Source organism: Nycticebus coucang, chromosome 2 (genome assembly GCF_027406575.1).
Source record: "Nycticebus coucang isolate mNycCou1 chromosome 2, mNycCou1.pri, whole genome shotgun sequence".
Taxonomy (NCBI): domain Eukaryota; kingdom Metazoa; phylum Chordata; class Mammalia; order Primates; family Lorisidae; genus Nycticebus; species Nycticebus coucang.
This window is the reverse complement of record NC_069781.1, coordinates 18,460,141-18,480,576: the sequence shown is the minus strand read 5'-3', so window position 1 is coordinate 18,480,576 and position 20,436 is coordinate 18,460,141. Positions and strand designations below refer to the sequence as shown.

The 20,436-nt window shown below is 43.3% G+C and overlaps 1 protein-coding gene across 1 annotated transcript in view; it reads right to left on the bottom strand.

The window, feature by feature from the left end:
• Nucleotides 1–20,197, bottom strand: part of BRINP1 (BMP/retinoic acid inducible neural specific 1) — a 192,052-nt gene extending 171,855 nt beyond the window's left edge. The window contains exon 1 of the mRNA XM_053576437.1: nt 19,798–20,197. The gene's annotated coding sequence lies outside the window, so the exon portion shown is untranslated. The remainder of the gene's footprint in view (nt 1–19,797) is intronic.
• Nucleotides 20,198–20,436: the final 239 nt, after the last annotated feature.

Sequence of the window (20,436 nt, the reverse complement as noted above, 5' to 3'; positions counted from 1 at the left end):
TCCATCTTTTTTTTTATTTTTATTTTTTTGTTCTTTTTGAGATAGAGTCTTGCTCTGTTGTCCAGGACAGAATGCCATGGTATCAGCAACCTTGACCACCAGGGTTCAAGTGCTCCTCCTGCCTCAGGCTTTGAAACAGGTAGGACTACACCTGTCCTACATGCTTGCCAAAACACCTAGCTAATTTTTTTACCTTTAGTAGAGATGGGGTCTTGCTTTTTCTCAGGCTGGTCTTGAACTCCTAAGCTCAAGCAACCTCCTTCCTTGGCCTCCCGGAGCCCTAGGATTAGAGGTGGGAGCCACTATGCCCAGCCTGTGCTCCATCTATGATCTCCACCTCTCCACTCCCCACAACCACTTATCTTCTTGCTGTCTCCATAGTTTTGCTTCTCCGGAATGTCGCAGAGTCAGAATTACACAGTATATACCCTTTTCAGATTGGCTTCTTTCATGTAGGGATAGTATTTAAGTTTCCTCCATGTCTTCCCGAGGATCGATAGCTCATTTCTTTTTAATTCTGAATAATATCCCATTGTGTGGATATTGCAGTTTATTCATTTACCTACAGAAGGGAGACATGCTGGTTGCTTCCAGTTTTTGGCAATTACAAATAAAGCTGCTATAAATAACTGTCTGTGGGTTCTGGTGTGGACAGAGTTTTCATTGCTTTGGGGTAAGTATCAGGGAACATGATTGCTAGATCCTGTAGTCAGAGAACATTTGACTCTGGTACATTTTCAGCTATAGCTATACCATTTTCCATTCCCACTAGCAATAAATGAGAGTTGCTGTTGCTTACCAACATTTTGTATTATCAACGCTCTAGATCTGACCTTAATATTCAATTGGAGGCTATCCCCTCTTTGAAAATCCTTGGTCTCATAGGAAGAGGAAACAGCCGCTCATTTATGAGTCTGTGTCAATACTTATTATGCAGCCACATATGTGGGCTTTGGGGGGATTTTTGACTTTGCCTTATTCATCACAGTACTGCACACAGCAAAACAGGGGCTGATGCATAGTAATCATCCAGCAAAGGGCCAATAAATAAATAAATAAGGAAACAAAATGAACTGCCAAGTGACTGGCTTGGTTTGGTGGACGTAGTGTGAGTGTAGCATTTCACAGTCTGCAAAGCATTTATTTGTGCTGCAATTGAACTACCTGACCCTCACAACCTCCTGGGGAAATCTACTCTCAGAGCATTTGAGTTGTTTGCCAAGTTAAAACATTGCAAAGAAAGGACCTGAACCCAAATCTTCCCGTGCCCCTTCCACACAAAAACATAGTTCTTGGGAAGAACTAATAACAGTGTATTAGAAAAACCCAGTGTGGGAGCTTGTTGAGAATAGGAGACAGATGAAAATGAGAATACATATGACGGCTCTATTGTAAAGGAGAGTGGAAAAATCAAAGTGTGGCAGGGGCAGAACTCCTAGACACAAACCGGGGAGCACGGTGGCACTGGCTGGATATACGGGACAACTGTTAGTTTGAGAAATGATAATCAAAAACATATTGGAGACAGATTTTACCGATCTCTCCACTTCACCAATAGCCAGCCCTCTTTCCTGCTCTGCGCTCTCTGCTACCACTGAAGTTTCAGCACTTGGAGAGAAGCCGAGAGATTTCTGCAAATGTTTTCTCTTCAGCAGATGGAGCAGAAACCGAGAAGTGTTACAAGGAAGATGGATCGGTGCGTCACATTTGCAACAATAAAAATACAGCAACGGTTAAAAGCAGTCTCAGTTAAACAGAGCCGGGAACCCAGGGTTGGCCTAAATCTTTTTTTAATTAAAAGTGAAGGAGAATTGCAAAGTTCTATTTCAGCCCCTCCAAGTATCAGTGCAGTGGACGCGGAATGTGTATGTGCTTGCCTGGGTGTCAGGCTGCTTGAGATTCATGTGGGTTTGGGTCGGAGCCAGAGAAAAGCCCCCAGCTAGGACTGTGCGAAGGAGAAGCACAGGAGAGGGGAATGCACAGAGGCAGGCGACCTCAGCTCTGCTCCCGTGCCACTTTCCTCTTTCTGCAGCCCTTTCTTCCCAATACTTCACCACTTTCTCTTCCTTGAACTTCTGCATCAGGAACACCTCTGGCATCGGCCTCCTTTTGCTCCCTTTTCTTCCATCTTTGTAGAATATTTAATTGTCTAGACGAGCAATTAATAAAGTACATTTGCAGGATCCCCTGAAACATGCATAGTTGGGTGCATTTTAAACAATATTGAGTCCCAACCATCCACTGAGGACCTTGGAATCTTGTTGTCAATGTGCAGCATGTGGTGAGGACCCACACCAGCATTTGGGGACTAATGTTCTGGATAAAGGCTGCCAGAACACAGGGCCTGGATATACTTACTTGGAAAAAAAGCTCTTGGGGGCTAATAACTCATGGTATAGAACACTGGACATGCCCATACTCATGTCAGCAGCATGGATGAATTTATACTAAGCTGCCATCCTCTGTCTCTTGGATGCTCTTCCCCTTCAGCTCACTAAGTGCACAGTCAACTGGTCCCAAGACTAACCCCATAGATATGTTTTCTGGGTGATTAGAGTTTCTGCTAGTGTGTACATATTTACTATAAGAATATATATGTGTGTGTATGTGTGTGTGTGTGTGTATCTCCACACGTGTTAAGTATTGGTTTTTCTTTTTAGACAGAGTCTCACTCTGTCACCCTGTGTAGAATGTCATGGTATCACAGTATTGCTCACAGCAACCTCAAACTCTTGGGCTCAAGCAATCCTCTTGCCTCAGCCCCCCGAGTAGCTGAGATTATAGGCACCCACCACACGTTTGGCTAGTTTTTTCTATTTTTAGTAGAAATAGTGTCTCTCTTTTGCTCAGAGTAGTCTTAAACTCTTGAGATCAGGTGATCTGCCTCAGGGGAGCCACCACACCCGGCCAAGAAATGCTCATTAAAAAGCATTGTGTGTACCCACATGTCCATGAACACAGGCACACACACAAAGTCAACAATCACATCCACCCCTGCTCCCGCACACCAGCACACTCAAAAATACAAACTCCATTTCAAATACTAGCCCCGGTCATTTCTATTGTAAAAGCTTTATTAACACATCTTCCAAAAAAAAAAAAAAACCCTTGTAATACCTACTTCAAAGTTGTAAAATCAAATATATTGAAATCCACAAAAGTACGCACATCATTATCAGAAACATGGTAGATATTCAACACATGTGGGTCAAGAACCACCTATGTATTGCGGTATTGTGCTATTCTAAAGCACATTCACTTCCACACAAGTTTATCCACATACGAACACACACTGAGGACTCCATCAAAAGCATCCAGATTCAGAGTTTATGTGAGCAGCACACACACACACACCCAGCTTTCATGTTACAGAACAAAGAGCTCTACTCACTCTACACACTTCTAAAACCAGGTTATTCCTGTATCTGTCAAGACACGCCATCAAATCGAGGTCCTGTGAGAGAACGTGGAACGTAAAGGAAACTAGTGCCACACACAAAATGATGCCAGGTTCTGAACAAAACCATCTCGGCAGTACAAGCCAATGCTTCAGAGGAAACACGAGCAAGAATACAGACCAACAATAGCTCTTCCCGTGTGCACAAAAGGAAGCTCTGAGGGAAAAGATAATCAGCCTGGATGCCACAGCACTCAGCTTTGCAAAGTAGTTTCTGGAAACCCTATGGAAATCATACAGCCATCATTTCACTCCTACCCTCCAGAAGCTTATAGTCCTAGAAAAGTAAACCAATACTCACATTTTCTAATGTGACAGCATGGATAGACTTGGCCAACATGAATAATTATAGTAGAGATGGTCAATGAACAAAGTCATTAATGCCATTTTACTTCAAGCTTTCTATTACTCAAGGTAAGTGTCTGTCCTCGGTGTCAGCAAAGTCAACAATCACTCCGCCAAGGCCTTTTATAAGCTCTACGTGCCTCTACCATCAGTGGCGCTTGACCATGTCTTTACCATTAATTACATTAAACACCATATATCATTCATGGATATTTTTTCTATACACTTATGATCAAGAATATTTATATTTTCAATGCTATACTAGCATTTTTCTTCAAATTAGAAAGGGGGGTGAACCAGATAATTACCAAACACCATTCTCTTCTGAAAGGCTCTAATTCCATAATTCTACAACGTTTAACATTTGATTTTTATATTCCATGAATATTATATTCTAGGACACTATGAGAGTCTGAGTCCTAATTTTTATTATTGTAAGAGCTTCTAATTCTAAAGTTTGATAGATTCCAAATTCTACAACTGTGATTCATAAATGCCAGTATTATAGGCATCTGACATTAGCCCTTAGAATTCTAAGTTACCATCACCTCCATACCAAAATCAGGTTGCCAGATTATTCCCTGTGAGACAGGAGGAGCTAAGTCAGGGTCAAAGTATTAAATGTGGGAGAAAAGAATGCCCAATAGCAAAATGGGCTTTTAAAACACACTTCAAGACTTTACAAACACCTCCCTTAGCCCAATTCTCTCTTTTTATTTCATTCTGAGGCTAATGATGAAGACTATTTATTGCTAGAATATAGGCGCCACTGAGGCAAGCTTGCGCTGTTTCTTGCCCTTTTATTCCCAGCATCTATGACAAGGCTCACACGTAGAAGGCGCTCAGTAAATACTGTGGTTTAATGAGTTGGCTAGAATCACAATAGTACTCTCCTGCTTCCTTCTTGTCCATAACCTCCTTCTAATCTCCCTCAACCTCCCTTCCTTCTCTTTATCCTTTTCTGTCATCTCTAAACAGTACTTGAGAACTTGCAAGTCTATTAATTATTCAGTCTTCATCGGACTTCGATGATACAATGACTATTATCCCCATTTTACAGATAAGTAGCCTGAGCCTAAGAAATGAAACAACTTAGCAAAGATCACTGATTAAACTGATAGAAAAAGGGTCAAATTGCCTGACCTTCCTTCATTCCACAACCACCATATAATATCCTTAATGGTAATAAAAATAGCAACATCTTAAGAGATTGAGGAAACCAATGCACAGAGAAGAGGGGCATGCTTTCTGCTCCTGAGTTTAACTCTGAATTTATTTTTTCAATCCATACCAGCTCCCATTTCAGGACAGCCAGTAACTGAGGACTTTCTACACCCAACTGCTCGTTTCACTTTCTAACCCTTCCTCCGACTCTCGAGAGTGTTGTACATGGCATGTGTTTATTTTTCAATTAAAGCAAATTAAACTTAATTTTGTTTTGAGAACTTTTTTTATTTTTATTTATTTATTTTTAGAATTTCAAACCCCACAGTGAGATAATTGAGACCTTGCTGTTTCTGGAAACATTATTTAGAGAAAGCGGCTGAGCTTCATCTGGAACAATCTTGGAGGAAGTCATCCTGAACTCCCCCCTCTCCCCTTGACCCACCATCACCATCACAGTGTTTCTCTGGCCCCTCCACTCCCCTGACACTGCCCTGGTCTAGAGAGGCATCTTCAACTTGTCGTCTCAGCCACTACCATAACCTACCACAGGGACCCCAGGCTTCACTGCTCCCCTTCATCCCACATCTTTCTTAATCCCATATCTGATTCAAGTCCATCCTTGTCTTAAAAGTTATCAACAATTTTCTAAACCCTGAGGCCATATGGTTTTTATTTACAGATTATTTGTCTCACCTCACTTCCAGCTTGCTCTCTAGTCCTGGTAAACCAACTTCTTCCTCCCCCACTCTCCGTTTGGAATGGTGTCCCCCATTTTTCCAGCTGGTTACAAAACTTCCACAGCTCACACACAGACCTCATATCTGCTCCCTAACCAACCGTATGCTCCGACTTCAGCACCAGCTACTCTATATTTTCTCAAATGGCATATCTGTCTTCTTATCACACTGGTGGTAGTTTCAGATCAGGAAAATGTCATGATTACCAAAGATTGTCCAGAATCTGAGACATAGTAGCTCCTTGTAAAAAGGTTTTCTGGTGGAGGGGCAGGGATGGATAAGAAAAAAGCAAGAATAAACCACAAGAGTGATGGAGAAAAGGAAGGAAGGGAAAAACAGTAAAGAAGGATGATACATATGGGAGGAAGGGAGAGAGAAGGAGGGAGGAAAGAATGAAGACAGAGAGGGAGGGAGGCAGAAAGAGGTAAAACTTCCATTAAACTGGGAAACTTCCCCTCTTACTGCTCTTTAATAATTTTCCTAATACAATCGCCACTTCTGAAATAATGTAGAAGATCAGAATTGCTTATACAAAATTTTTCCACACAGATAATATTCTGATTTTTCTATGGAAGATAGATTTATCTCATGTAGACTTTCATAAAGTATACTATTTATAACATTAATAAAAATAAATGAAAATAGATTGTGAAATTTGAAATTCTGAAGTCAAATAATTTTAAGAAAGCATGAGTTAAAGGGTTTAAGTTTACTACAGGCCTTGTCAAAGCCTTTAAGGCACTTGTAGACATTTTAATATCATATAAAAGGTTCAGCGTTCCTTTGCCCAGGCAGCCGGCCCTTGAGAAAGCCTTAGTTTCTTCATCTGCGTAATGGTTCCTCAGATCCCTTCTAGCTCAGCTCTTTATGTTCTATGGTTCTACGACAAAAGACAGACACACACCTGGGGTCCTATCTTAGTGTCTACTATTTCCTCTACCCGAAATGCCCTTCTTTTTCCCCCTCCAGAAGTGCACAGCCTTCCAGGGCCTTGAGCAACGCTGTTGCCTGTCCAAAGCCCATTATGGGCAACTTGAACTAACACGCTTTTTCTCCTAAGGTTTCCTGTGCAAATATTTCATTTCTTTAAGAGGCTGCCTTAAATATAGCACATACCAGCTTCAATTCATTTCATCTGTTGATGGCAATTCTATGCCTCGCGTTGTGATTAAAAAGGTGACTAAGGCACCATCTTACACATGCCTTCTCTTCCCACGAAAGCCCTGGGGATGCGTCTTAGTCATATTTGGTCTCCCGAAGAGCTCAGTACAATGACTTAATCTAGCACAAAATCTGTCGCCCATAAATCCATTTTAGAGACCATTTAAAGTTTAAACCAACGATTTCAAGTCATTTTTTAAAGGCTTAGAACCTCTTATTCAAATCTTACACAAAAGTATAATAAAGCAGAGCAGATAAAATGGAGCAGCTCAGAGGCAGGGGGCAAGCCGGGACTGTCTGAGATCCAGTCTCATGGACTCAGCCCCTCCCTGCTGCTGCAGTGGGCTGCAGTGGGCTCTCCAGGACCTTTACTCAGTCTCAGCCCTCATTTTACCAGTGGGAAAAGTGAGGTCTGCAGAAGGGATGTTATTTACCCCAAATTAAAAATAAAGTCGGTGTGATGGTGAAAGTCCTCTGACACCAGGGTAGGAGCCATAGGCCATGCTTCCAATTTGTGATACACAAAGTATGGCCAGTACATGAAAAGATGCCAAGGGACACAGAGGGGTACAGCTTTCATTTAAAGGTGTGTGGCTACTTTCATGTGCATTAGAAAGTATAAATCACTTAGAAAAGCTTCAGTTTTTATGAGTATTATTCCTCAGGCCAAGGTCAAACAAAAAAGAAAAAATACATTACAGAGTCCATTTAAATTTAATTTAGGATGGATGAGTGACTTAGAAATTTAGAAAACTGAATTAAAGCATGCTCCTCTGCTTTGGGTCCTGTTCCTATCACACACTGCTCACTGATTCCCCCACATCCTACTAATTAAAATGTTGATTACTCAAGAAATTCACATTCATTAAAGAGTTATTAGGAAATACAGGTAAGCATGAAAGAGAATGAAATTCACTCATAACCCATCACCCTCAGATAACCACCCAAATATTAGAGTCCATCTTATTAAAAAGTCATGCTCTTTATGACATTTTGCACTTGACGCTTGTTAAAAGTAGTATTTCACCAAAATAAGGTTGATGTTTATAAATGTCAAAAGTGCCATTTATTGAGCACTTACTGTATATGATGCACATTGCAAAGTGCTTTATATATGTGACACTCTTACGGCAACACTCTAAAGCAGGTGGGTGTTGTTAGCCCCATTTCACAGATGTTACACTTGATCGTCCTTCCACCTTCTCACACATATATGTGCTTCCCGGGTATTATTCCTCAGGACTGTGGAATATTCTGTTATATTCTTTGTTTTGTTTTGTTTTTTCTTTTTCCCCAAACATTCTGATAAAGGTCCTTCTTCACAAAATTGTATCTAATTAATTGACTTCTTAGAATGAGAAATGTTTAAAAATGGAAGCATTTGCACCTTCTTTCAAAAAAGATAGAAAGGACACAGATATGAAAATAAAGATAGAGATGATAGAGACTGAGGCAGAGACCCAACCCCTGCTCCCTTGATAATGCCACCTCTCGCTGCTTCCTGCTTCTCACCAGTCAGTCCACTCCAGCCACACTGGTCTCCTTACACCAAGCACAGCCTTACCTCAGGAAGTTTTATTCTTGCTGACTCACCTGGAGGGCTCTGCCCCCGTATATCTGCCTGGCTCTATCGCTGACTTCCCACATACCTCTGCTCCCATGTCAGCATCTCAGCGAGGGCCTCTCCTACCCACCTACGGAAAACAGCAAGCCCCCTCTCCCCACACCATCTGTCCCACATGGCTTACCTCCCTACTCATGTTCTATTTTTCTCTTACGCTTATCACCATCTGATACGCTGTACGTTTGCCTGTTTATTTATATATTAGCTATTTTTCTCAATTAGCTTCAAGAAGGCAAGGACTTAGTTTTATTCACTGCTGTATTCACAGCTTCTAGAAGAGTGTCTGGCAAAGAATAAGTGCTCAATAAACAATTTTCTGTTTTTTGTTTTGTTTTGTTTTTTTTAATCAAAGAAGGAAAGTCACATTTCATAAAAAGCTGGGTTCAGTGAATTTTCACCAGTGCTTCATGGGAGAGTCCTTTCATCTGCATTGTTACTAAAATGGGACACTGCCATTAAATAAAAAAGCCATTTTGATGATGCTATGTGGCATCACACTGTTACTTTCCTTTATTTGATTACTGGGGAAACAGAACAGGCTGCTTTTATACGTTTACCGGCCGCATGCATTGTCCATTCCATTTTTAGATAACGGTCCCACACCTAGATTATCTTCTGAGAGTAGGCCATCTTCAGACCATATCTGGACTCATGTTCCATTACTAAAGAACAAGAAATCTGCCTTGTACTTCCCATATACACATATATATATATATATATATAATGTATGTGTATATACACCTGCTCCAAGGTATGCAGTACAATACATAGAATGGAAAAACATTGGTACACATTTTAAGAAAGGGGAAAACTGTACTAAATTTGTAATACAAGTCATCTTTGACTTCTGCAATTATAGAAGGTGCCGATATAACTTGCATTCATCTTTTATTATTTGGTATTTATTGAGTGTTATAATTTTAACAGTTTTTTTCCTTTCTTAAACTGTGCATACATTTTTGGTATCATGTATGTGTGTATGTGTGTGTTATATTTCCCCTACACCTACTTATCTACTGCTCTTCTCCCTCTTGCCTGTTCTCAGCCATGGTCAGTACTCCTTTCTTTATACACACAAGTGTGTGAGTGATGAAAGACAGCTACAAGGACAGAGTCAGGGACACACACACACACACACAATGCAATATCAACTTCTGGCTGTCGTAAGTCATGCTACCTGCACTCTGCTACTTCCTGAGCTGTGTTATTGGACTTGGCTTTGATAGTTCTATTGCCAGGAATCATAAGATGTTGGCCTTTGCTCTGGCCCAGAGTTAGAAAGTAGTTTATTCCATGACCACTGGTCCTGGTGTCAGCAGCATTTGAACTAAGGGTCCAAATAAACATGCTAAGCTAAAGTTTCCTGCCAAGGCATTGTGCAGTTAAATTACTATTTTAAGAGGCTATGATTTTGGCAGCTAGAAAGCCCTGGAAGAAGATATTCATGATGCTGACAGAGAAAAGAAGGGAGGGAGGGAAGAAAGGAGAAGGGAGGGAAAATGGAGATTATTAAGGATATTTAAGAATCCATCATCTAATGACACCATTTATAACATCTGGAACACGGAAGATGGATGCCTTTAGGCATGTATAGAGTTCAGATTGAAAGCAGAACAAGCAGGACAGAATGCTTGAAGATTTGAAATGCTTGACCTGGCCCAAAACGATACAGACCAAGCAGCAACAATCAACCTCAACTTGGGCCATCAAGTCGAGGACAATACCTTCAACTGGCGAGTGAATGGAGGGTAGTTCAATGAAAGCACATTCTGTACAGTAGCAGATGACTTAGGTGGGCTTAAGACCTGATGTTGCCACCTACTGCATACCTTGGAGCAAATCCTTTCACTTCTGGGCCACAATATCCCCATTGAGAAAATGGAAAGAATAATTCTAACTTCAGAGTTATTACTGTAAAGGTTAAATGAGATACAGCATGTCAAGACACGCAAACACTTAAAAAAATAAATGAACGATCATGATGAAGAGGGGAATCAGGAGAAGGAGGATGATAACATATTTCACACAAGAACATCCTTGATGTGTCATGTCACATGTCAACATGTCCTTCATGTCAACCAGCCACCCTCTCTGATGCGTCTGGTGAATGTCCCAGAAGTACAACCAGATGAGCTACAGACAGCTAGGGCTCTAGAACCAAGTCAGATGCTATTTGATCTTAAAGAGGAAAGAATCTCTATGTGAAAGCCAAAGAGAGAGAGAAAAATTGAACTGGCCATGTTAAAGATGGCCGTCGTCTGTCTGTATCTGGTCTCTACACCTATGTCTGGTTTCTGGCCTGTGGTAAGAGAGAGAGAAAACGAATCTGCCTCTGTCATTTTGCATCTTTCTATGCCTTTTCCTACATTCTCAGTCTGTCTTCTAACCACCGCTATCTCACTGCCACATGGGGAAAGGGAGAGTGATGATTGGTAAAAATGATTATGTGAGCTCATTTGCAAGGTAGTGACTTGAACCTAATAATAATCTGTTTCCTACATGATATTTCCAGTTTGAGAACATACCTAAGACTAGGAGCAATGATTCATCTCACACAATAGGTAGTAACAGTTAATGTTACTTAAAAGGTAGTAACAGTTAATGTTTATGTAGTGTTGATGATCTGCCATGCATTGTTTAAGGGCGTCTATCATATAAACCCATTAAACCTCCAAATTGCCTCTCTACAGAGTTACTACTATTGTCCTCCTGTTCACAGATGAGAAAACTGACACAGGAGCATTAGGTAGTCTGCCCAAGGTGAGATAGCTAGTTGGTGGCAGAGCATGTATCCATGTTCTATCACACCCCAGCTTTCACCCTCTGTACTTGCAAGTCAGAAATAGATTCAAAAACTCACCAATACACCACTGAGGCAGTGCATAGCCTTGGACAAGGGGCATTACAATTCTGAGCTCAGTTTCTCCATGTCTAGAAGAGGTGGGGACAATGCTACCCATGTCTGAGCTTGCTGAGAATATTCAGCAGGATATGTATGGATGGATAAACATACAAGTTTAACATAAACAAGTTAAACATGAACAAGTACCCGTTACAGCACAGGGGATATGTGACATGCTTGGCATATACCCTTTCACACTCCAGGAATTGTTTAGAGATAGTAGAATTTCAGCCATCTTTAAATATTATGAGTGAAAATCCTTGTAGAACCCCCTCAAATTCTCATATCCACTATTAGGAGAGGGGAAGCAAAACTGTGGCTGACCTAGAAATATTTTTCAGGAATCATTAGGAAGGCTTTACTGTTACAGTCCTACTGACACCCAGAATAAAAAACTCTTTATGGCCTGTAGTCCCAGCTACTCGGGAGGCTGAGGCAAGAGAATCGCTTAAGCCCAGGAGTTGGAGGTTGCTGTGAGCTGTGTAATGCTATGGCACTCTACCGAGGGCCATAAAGTGAGACTCTGTCTCTACAAAAAAAAAAAAAAAAAAACTCTTTATGACCCTGCTCAACCCTACCATGCCTCAGCTATCTCTGGCAATAGCATATGAGGTCGACCACTTCTTCTGGAATGTCTCCAAAATATGTTCCAGCAGCAAAACCAACCCTTGTCCGATAATCTATTTTTTTGATCTTTCCCCTATACTCCTAAACATACCAAAGTGCCGATTTTCTTCCTTGAATGGTCCCGCACTTGTGCCGAAGGTTTTATGCTGCCAGCCAAGGCTCCTTATGATGTGCCTACAAACTTAGAAACCACCAAGGTCCATGAGAATTTTAGCGTATGCACCACCAAAGAGAACAGAAACATACTTAAGGCAGTTGTCTCTGTAACAGTTCCAGGAGTGCCCTTTCAGGTTTATCTGGGGGGTCTGGAGACTTCAGGAACCCATAGGGTCTTAGAGTTTCATCTACTTTTTCAGATGGCTAATTCTTAGAACAGAGATATGAGAACTCACTCCTTAGTGGGGATGAGTCCTCCAAAAAGCAATCATATCTTGGATGTCTGCCTTTCCTCCATCTGATTCAGTTTGTATTCTGTAACTGGGCTGTTCCACATTTACCCCCAGGATTCATTATTTCTCATTGACATTCCTACTGGCTCATTTGCAGGGCCTTTGAAAGGCCAGATAAATTATATCTTCGAGACCTCCCAGGGCCAGTATTGGGTTAACCCTTACAAAGGGTTCTCACTGTTCAGATGGGCCATTTACTCGGTGCCCTGCTGCTCCGACCTTTGCAGTTTACACAAAAAGCGATTGCATCTTGCTTTTGTTAATTGCCTTATGAATCTACCTCCCACCCTTGGGGGAATATAGTGCTTTTAACTATTCCCAAGATAGGCTCAACATTTTTGTATACAGCTTTGCACCCTGTGAGAAAACCTTTTCAAACGCAGAACAGAATTTGTTCAGAATGATAGATATTTGTGTCCTCACGAGGCTCTCCATGCCTATGTGTAAAGAGCAGGCAGGCTGGGTAATTTACCACTCTTAACTTTCTCATACGCAGTCTGGTTCAGTCTATTCTCCTTAAGGCCACTTGCAATCTCCAAAAGATAGATCCCTTGGGAGGCAAAGATTCCCTTCACCCTCATGTGAAAAAAATTAATTTCACTTTTCCTCAGCCTCATTATCTGCTTAATTGTCTTCTTTGCCCCCTCAGTAGCAAGGGCTGTCTGTGGACTTCTAGGCAGCCTTTTGGGCTTCTGTGTTCCAGGATGATGGTGGGTTTCATGTTAACGCTTAATCACTGTGATATGAAAAGTTGTAATAGTGGCACAGGATATCCCTCTCACCACCACTCAGCATGCAATGTGTGCTCTGAGGTATGCATTCTTTAAGATTTGCTTATCTTTGACATTTGCTTATTTTTGAAAAATTGCTTATTTTGACAACTAAACCTTATGCTAAAACATGGCCACCGTGTGTGTGTCTTCCTCTGCTTTTACAAGAACTTTGCCACCCAACATTTCCAAAGAGTTGGGCAATGTGCCTTCAGGAAGGCAAGCCATGGTTTGATCCTTCTCGGATTATGGAAGGGACGCTCACAGAGGGAAAGAGATGCTCTTAAGAAAGTCCAGATACACAGTAGTAGGAGCCAGGACCAGAGTCAGATTCCCTGAGTCTCTGTGGGCTTATTGTACTGAATTTAGAACGAATGGAAATACAAAATAAAAAGAGACAGTCTGTGGTCTCCAAAATCTTAACCGTCACTGCCACCCCCTCCTCAACATCTTCATTTAGGCTTCCCTCTTCCCCACACACTCACGGAATTTCTGGAATGACGATCATCAGTCTACATGAATGATAATTATTTCTGGATTTTCAGACTTATTCTATTAGATTGCCAGCACCTACCCGGAGTCTTCAGCACACCTCTGAGCCGCTTTGTTCAAGGCCTTTCCCAGACACCGTGTGTGCACTATGGACTTGCTGATCCAAACTGATTCCAGCTTTAATCTGTTTCACTGGACTTCAATTACTTTGTCCCCTTGTATTCATTCTCTTCCTCCCTTTCCATCCATTTCCCCTACTGTTGTTTCTCCCTCTCCCTTTAGACTTGGCTATTTCCAGGGTATGGCACTCAGATCAGGATGAGAAATTAAGATGAGAAAAACTTCTTGAAATAACTAATTTAAAACAGACATGATTTTTTTTAAAAAAAGACATCGAGAGCATTTGGTAATGACTTACATCAATTCTCAAACCCTTTTCAGCCCTCAGACTATCTGCTTGCCAGCGAGAGCGATGTCTAGACCTTTCCCCCTCATACACGGCCTTTGTGCCCGGCCCCGGCCCACCCTTCCTATTCTATCACATGTCCTTCTACTCTTTCCAAAGCTTCAGCCACACTAGCTTTTAGTTCATTGCGTAGAGTCCCTGAGCTCGTTGCTATGAAGTGAGTCCAATCGTGTCCTTCTTACTGCTTCTAAAGCTCTTCTCCCACATAATGACATAATTGGATTCTTCCCATTTTAGTCTCAGCTCCAATATCACCTCCCCAGAGAAGGATTTCCCTAGCTGGTCTATCTAAATTTATATCAGCCACGGACCTTTCTAGCTTATTACCCCCATTAGTTGTGTGACATTTAATGTTATATCAAATCACTTTTCTTGTTTGTTTGTTTACTCAATTGTTGCCCATCTCTCCCCCTAAGAGTGTGAGTTCCTAGAAAATAGGACCATGTGTATGCCATGTTCCAAATATCTAGACTTGTGCTATTCAATACAACAGCCACTAGCCACACATAGCTCCGTAAATTAAAATTAATACAAATTAAACAAACTTAAAAACTTGGTTCATCAGTAGCAATGGATATAGAAAACACTTCCATCATCAAAGAAGGTTCTATTTGACAGCATGGGTCTAGAGTAATGTTTGGCAAATAGTAGGCATACAATAAATATTTGTTGAATAAATGAATGAATAAATATTCCCTCAATTTCAGGTCATCTTTTTCCTCTTTTTTGCATTTTAAACCTTAAATGTGAAACAGAGAATGCCCATAGGATTATTTTTTAGTGTGCTCAGAGGCCTCCAAATGAAGTTATGGAGATAGAGCTGTGGAGAAGGGCTCTTCTGCTTTGAAAGTAAATAGCTAAAATGACATAATTACGTTTCCATAATATGTAAAGAATTGATAACTGAAAGAGAATCATACTTGTGTAATTTTAGGGACATACAGAAGGAAGGCAGATTTAGGGTTGAAGTCAGAAAATATTCCCACAAAGCTCTCCAAATACAATACAGGCTGGTCCATGTGGCAATGAACTTGCTATCACTTAAAGTACAAAAACTGAGATTGAATGGCCATGTATTATTGATATTACAAAAAGGATTCTTCTCTCCTAAACAAGGGAAAAGGTTTGGTTATTGAGAAACCTTCAGAGATTTCTTTAGAGAAACCTGTCAGAGAAAACACAGAGATCCTTTGATCCAATGACTCCACGACACCTTCATACCATCAATTCATAATAGCTAATGATAGGTCGCAGTTATTTCCAGCATCTATTGAACAACCTGATCCTGTCATCCATTGATAACAATTGCTACTAAGTCAGCTGTATGGTGGCAAGAGCAGGAATGTGGAAAGGAGGGAAAGACTCAGGTTCAAATTCTACCTCTGTTGGAATGTGACCTTGGACAAGGAACCTAATCAGCATGAACTTCATCTTCACATGAAGCAGGTGACACATCTGCTTCACTGCGTGGACAGAAAGAGGAAATGGGAGAAAAAGATAAAGACCCTGGAACACAGTAGGGCGATGTTAACTGCCAAGTAGAATGTAATTTCATCTATCTCTATTATCATTAGTATCTCTACACCATGGGCACAGGTGGTAAAACTTTGTACCATAATTGCATTGTTTGAAGTGAATGAAGCAGTTGTCAATGAGAAAGAATGAGCGATAAAGAGAGCAATGACAGCTACTACTGAGACTGGACATAAAAAGCAAACTCACATATTTATAGAGCAACTGATATATGTCAGTTCCTGAGCGTACAGAGATGCTCCTAAGAAGAGCATATTAAAGAAAGTCAGACAGACCCCTACCCATGGAGCTGTAAAGCAGGGAAAACAGGGACAAGCTAAAAATAGTTTCCAGTAAAATGATATAAAAATAAGGGAGAAAGATATTAGTTCCCAAATAAGGCCCTGAGAAGACTTCTGTGAAGACCATTGTAGCTGCTGTTGAAATAGGGGTAGGGTTTTAAAAACTGGAGGCTGCAGGTAAGAGATGGAGGAAAGAACAATAAAGATATTCTTTGCGGAAATGTTAGAACGGAAGGGAATCAGAAGGAAAAAATAGCATGTGAAGACTTGCCTTCTTCACAAAACCCCCAGCTCACCTTCCGCATGATTATCAGTAGTAGTTCAGTAGCTAATCTGTCAAACTGGACTTTAGCAAAGAGAAAACAGGAAAAGAAGAAGGGTAAGGTATGTCTAATCATAATGGCCTATACAGGTGATATGTACCGGTCATTTCATCTAAGAAAGTGAGAGGGGGTGGAGAGAGAGAGAAGGCAAATTAAAATAATATCTCCTCACACAACTGAAGGGCCTTTGGGTAAAGACCTTTTCAGAGAAATAGAGTACTTTGTGGTCAATAGTATAAATTCCTGCAAGCACTAAAACAAAGATGTCGTATTTGAACTGAACAGGGGAGGGTGTTTTAACAGTCCCATCTGTACTGCTGCAAAGAGATTCAGTGCAGCTTGAGCTGGGCGGTCTAAACTCAACGGGGGCCCAACAGCTGACTTGGAATCTATCTAAACTATTTCTCCTTGGTTGAAATGGAGTCACAGCTCCCCCTTCTGGGAGCTAACATGCCATCCAGCCCAAGAAAAGCCTGCGTGGAAAAGGCTCTAATGCAGATGGGCCTAACCTGCGCCCCCCCCCATCTTTCTCAGTATTCACCCACACCCCAAAACGAGCATCTAGAAGTCTGGGAAGACACTTTTAAGTGAGCCCTATTCTGACTTCTCAAAGGCCTCTCGTTCACAGGGCTTTACATTTCCTCTTTCAGGAGCTATGAGTCCCAGTCTCCACAAGGTGATACTTTATACTGGGGAACACAATTTGGTAAAGAGATTCTCTTTGGGGGGAATATAGCAAGTAAGACAGGTTTCTAATCTGTGTGCACGTATGTGTATGAGTGTGTGTATGCATGCGTGTTTGCATACGATCCTGTGCTTGCAATTATGTATAAGTATACAGGGGTGGGATCTTAATATAAAATACAAATTTGACTAAAGTACTTGCATTGTTAAGTGAATGTGTATTTTTCTTTCCTGAAAGCAAGACAGTCCTTGATAAAGAGATCAGATGCAGCCCAGATGCTTTGCTGGCTTCTGTTTACCAGTTATACTGGGTTCCTGCTTGTGGATAATTCCTCTGAAGACATTGGAGAAAGAATCTAAGTTTTGTGTGTGTGTGTGTGTGTGTGTGCGTGTGTGTGTGTGTGTAGTGGGGACAGTGATTGAGACATTGGGCCCCTTATGGAGTCATGTTTCCAGAAGGAGAAGCTTTAAAATGCAGCTCTAAAATGACAAGTTTGGTGGAGGAAGACAAGTATTGTCCTGGGTGGGAGTAGGATTGCAGGGTGGGGGTAAGGAACGATGTGTAGTTTCCATGCAGCATGGTGGTGTGGAAAGGGGATTGATCCAGCTAACAGGGGACCTGGGTTCTAGTCCTGGGTATGCCACCAACTCGCTAGAGAATATTGGGAACTCTCATCCTTTCACAGGGCCAGAGTCCTGCCTCTTTATTCTTTAATATTCATTCCTGCTTTGATCATCTATGATTTAGAAAAGAAAAATTGAGAGCAGCTCCCAAGATGGGGTTTCCTTCTCTGCCTTCACACCCCCTACCCAAAATGAACTAGGGAGCGCTGCTCTGACACAAGTTTCCTGAAGGAGAGTCTCTGTGCCTGTGTGCAGGCTGCAGCCTGGGATATCAGCCTCTGGCTAGAGAATGGTATGTCTGCAAATTCCTTCAGGTAGAACCCACCCACCAGGGCAGGTTCCTGAAAACATGTGTTTGCTTTTATCTTTCCCAGAAGTCAGACACACACACACACACACGTTTTTTCCACAAGAAGTATTTCTGGTGATCCCTTCAAGGCCAGGTAGACAAGAGGCTGAGTCTCAGCATCACAGCCCTTGTCTCCTCCTAGCCTCCCTGTCTGAGAGCAGAACGGCTGCCGCTTACCTTGGAAGTAACAGCTGCCGAGTCTGGAAGCCATGCTAACAGCAGTAAAACTCAGCATTTTTGCTGAGTAGGGTAAGCCTTTAAGAGGCAGCTGAGAATCAAATCAATAGCTGGCCTCAGAGCCCAACCCCAACAGTACCTAGCCAGGGTAGCCAAGGGTCTTACCCAGTAAGCCTCCTAGCAGGTGGAGCAGAGAGGAAAGAGGGCCTTGGTGTCTTCCTTAAACTGAAATCCTTCCCAAGGCCCTCCTGCCCTTGGCAGCATTTTGGAGCCAAGCAAAAGATGTGAAGTACAAATCGACAAGTCAATTACTGCCACATTCTGTCATGAGTTCCCCACTCAAGTCCCCTTTTTAATTGTAGGTCTTCCTCAGTAGCTCAGTAGTGAAGCACGCAAGCGCGCATACACACACACACACACACACACACACACACACTCACACACACACACCCCACCGCTCTGCCTGCTCCCAGGATTCTTCTAACTCCAGTGGAGCCTTGAGGAGGTAGATACATTTAAGAAGAGATTCTCTGGGGGCTTGCCTGACTGAAATGGGGAAGAAAAGAGGAGTCTGTCCAAGGGAAAGTGCCCCATCCATCTCCTTCCAGGACACCCAGAGCTACCCCCAAATGAAATTTCCTCTGAGACCATGTGACCCTGGTAAGTCCCCCAGGTCGCTTTCTCCTTTCCCCTGAGGGGGGTCCGTGAAAACTTATCCAGATCCTCCTCCAAAATACCAGAAGCTGGAGGTGTGGTTATGACTACACACAGAGAGGCAGGGCCAGTCTCCCTCCCAGACTCGCCAAGCCCCAGATAAGGAACCCACCTCAGACTTCCCCTGTCTCTGTCACCAAATACCCAGCCTCTCCAAATTCCCATCAGAATCCTGGAGTCTGCCCAGTGCAGAATTTAAAGTGACAGTGTCTCATTTGCTCCAGGGTTTGGTCATTTCCCTCTCATCTTAAACGGTGGGTCCAAGTGTAGCAAGACTCCATCGTTTGGAGGAATTTTCCTTCCAGGATACCGACATCGGTCTAAATAAAGTGCCATGTATATCTCCACAATCCTCTCCATACCCCAAGCCCAGAGCCCCAAGAGGAAGTCCACCCCGGGTTTCCCGATGGCTACGTGATCCTATAGTAGGGATCCCATTCCGTGTAAACTGGAGAGACCTAATTAAAAAGACACACAAGCGCACACAAGCAAACACATACGTACAAACATGCACAAACACATCGCACCGTAAGTAGGTTATAGGACCTCGCTGTTCGCCCCCTCCCCTACACACACAGCACACAAGCACACGCATCAAGCGCAGACGACGCTGCACACGCAAACACACACTAGCACCGCGTCAAGTTCCCACCATGGTACACACGTCGGGAGCGCGCCGGGGCACACGCGCCACTTACTAAAACCCGCATGGAACCCTTTGAGCCCCAGGTACGAGAACCCCCTTCCTACAACCTAAGAGGGCTGGGAGGCGGCAGCGCAGCCGGGGAAGAGGGGACGAGGGTGACGAGAGGGGGAGGGGTTCGGGCGGGGGCGGACTGGGGCGCCCCGAATGCGGTCCGGGGCCGACTCCAAGGGCAGCTGGGCTGCCGGGCGCTGCACCCGGCGCCGCCTTACCTGGAGTCAATGTCCGTCTTTGGCAGAGAGCTGCGGGCGGACGCTTTTTATTCGGCTCGGTGGGAACTTGGGAGAGCCCTGCGTCCAGCTCGCATACCGGGGACGGCGCGAGGACTGCAGACGTGGGGGTACCTGGCTCCTAGCAGCCTGGCTCATACTCAGCCGCAAAGTCCCCTTGGCTGGTCCCGAGGACAGTCATGAATCCCGGCTCCGGAAGGCGGTCACTACTCCCTCTGCCTCCCGGCTCTCTCTCTGGCTCGCTCTCTCCCTCTCTCCCTGGTTCGCTCGTCTGCGCTCTCCTCCTCCTCCCCCCACGCCAGATCAGTTTGCAGCTGTGGGGACCGGGAGCGAGGCGGCTGGCGAATGGAGAGGGAAGTCCAAGTGCGTGGCGGTCTCCGGGCGGGGCGGAGCGGAGGCCGGGCTAGGCGCGGGGAGGGACTTAGCCGGCGACGGGCGAAAATGAATGGGGGAGCGGCCGCTGGGAGGCGGGGAGGGAGGAGCCAGGCTCCGGGTTTTATTCTGAGGAGTGTTTTGTACATCTTTAGGCGGAGGAGGTGTAGGGAGAGGGGAAGAGAAGGGAGGCCGCCTTGGAGGGAGGGGCGGCCTGGGTGGGCTGAAGCTGAGCCACCGGGGAGTTTC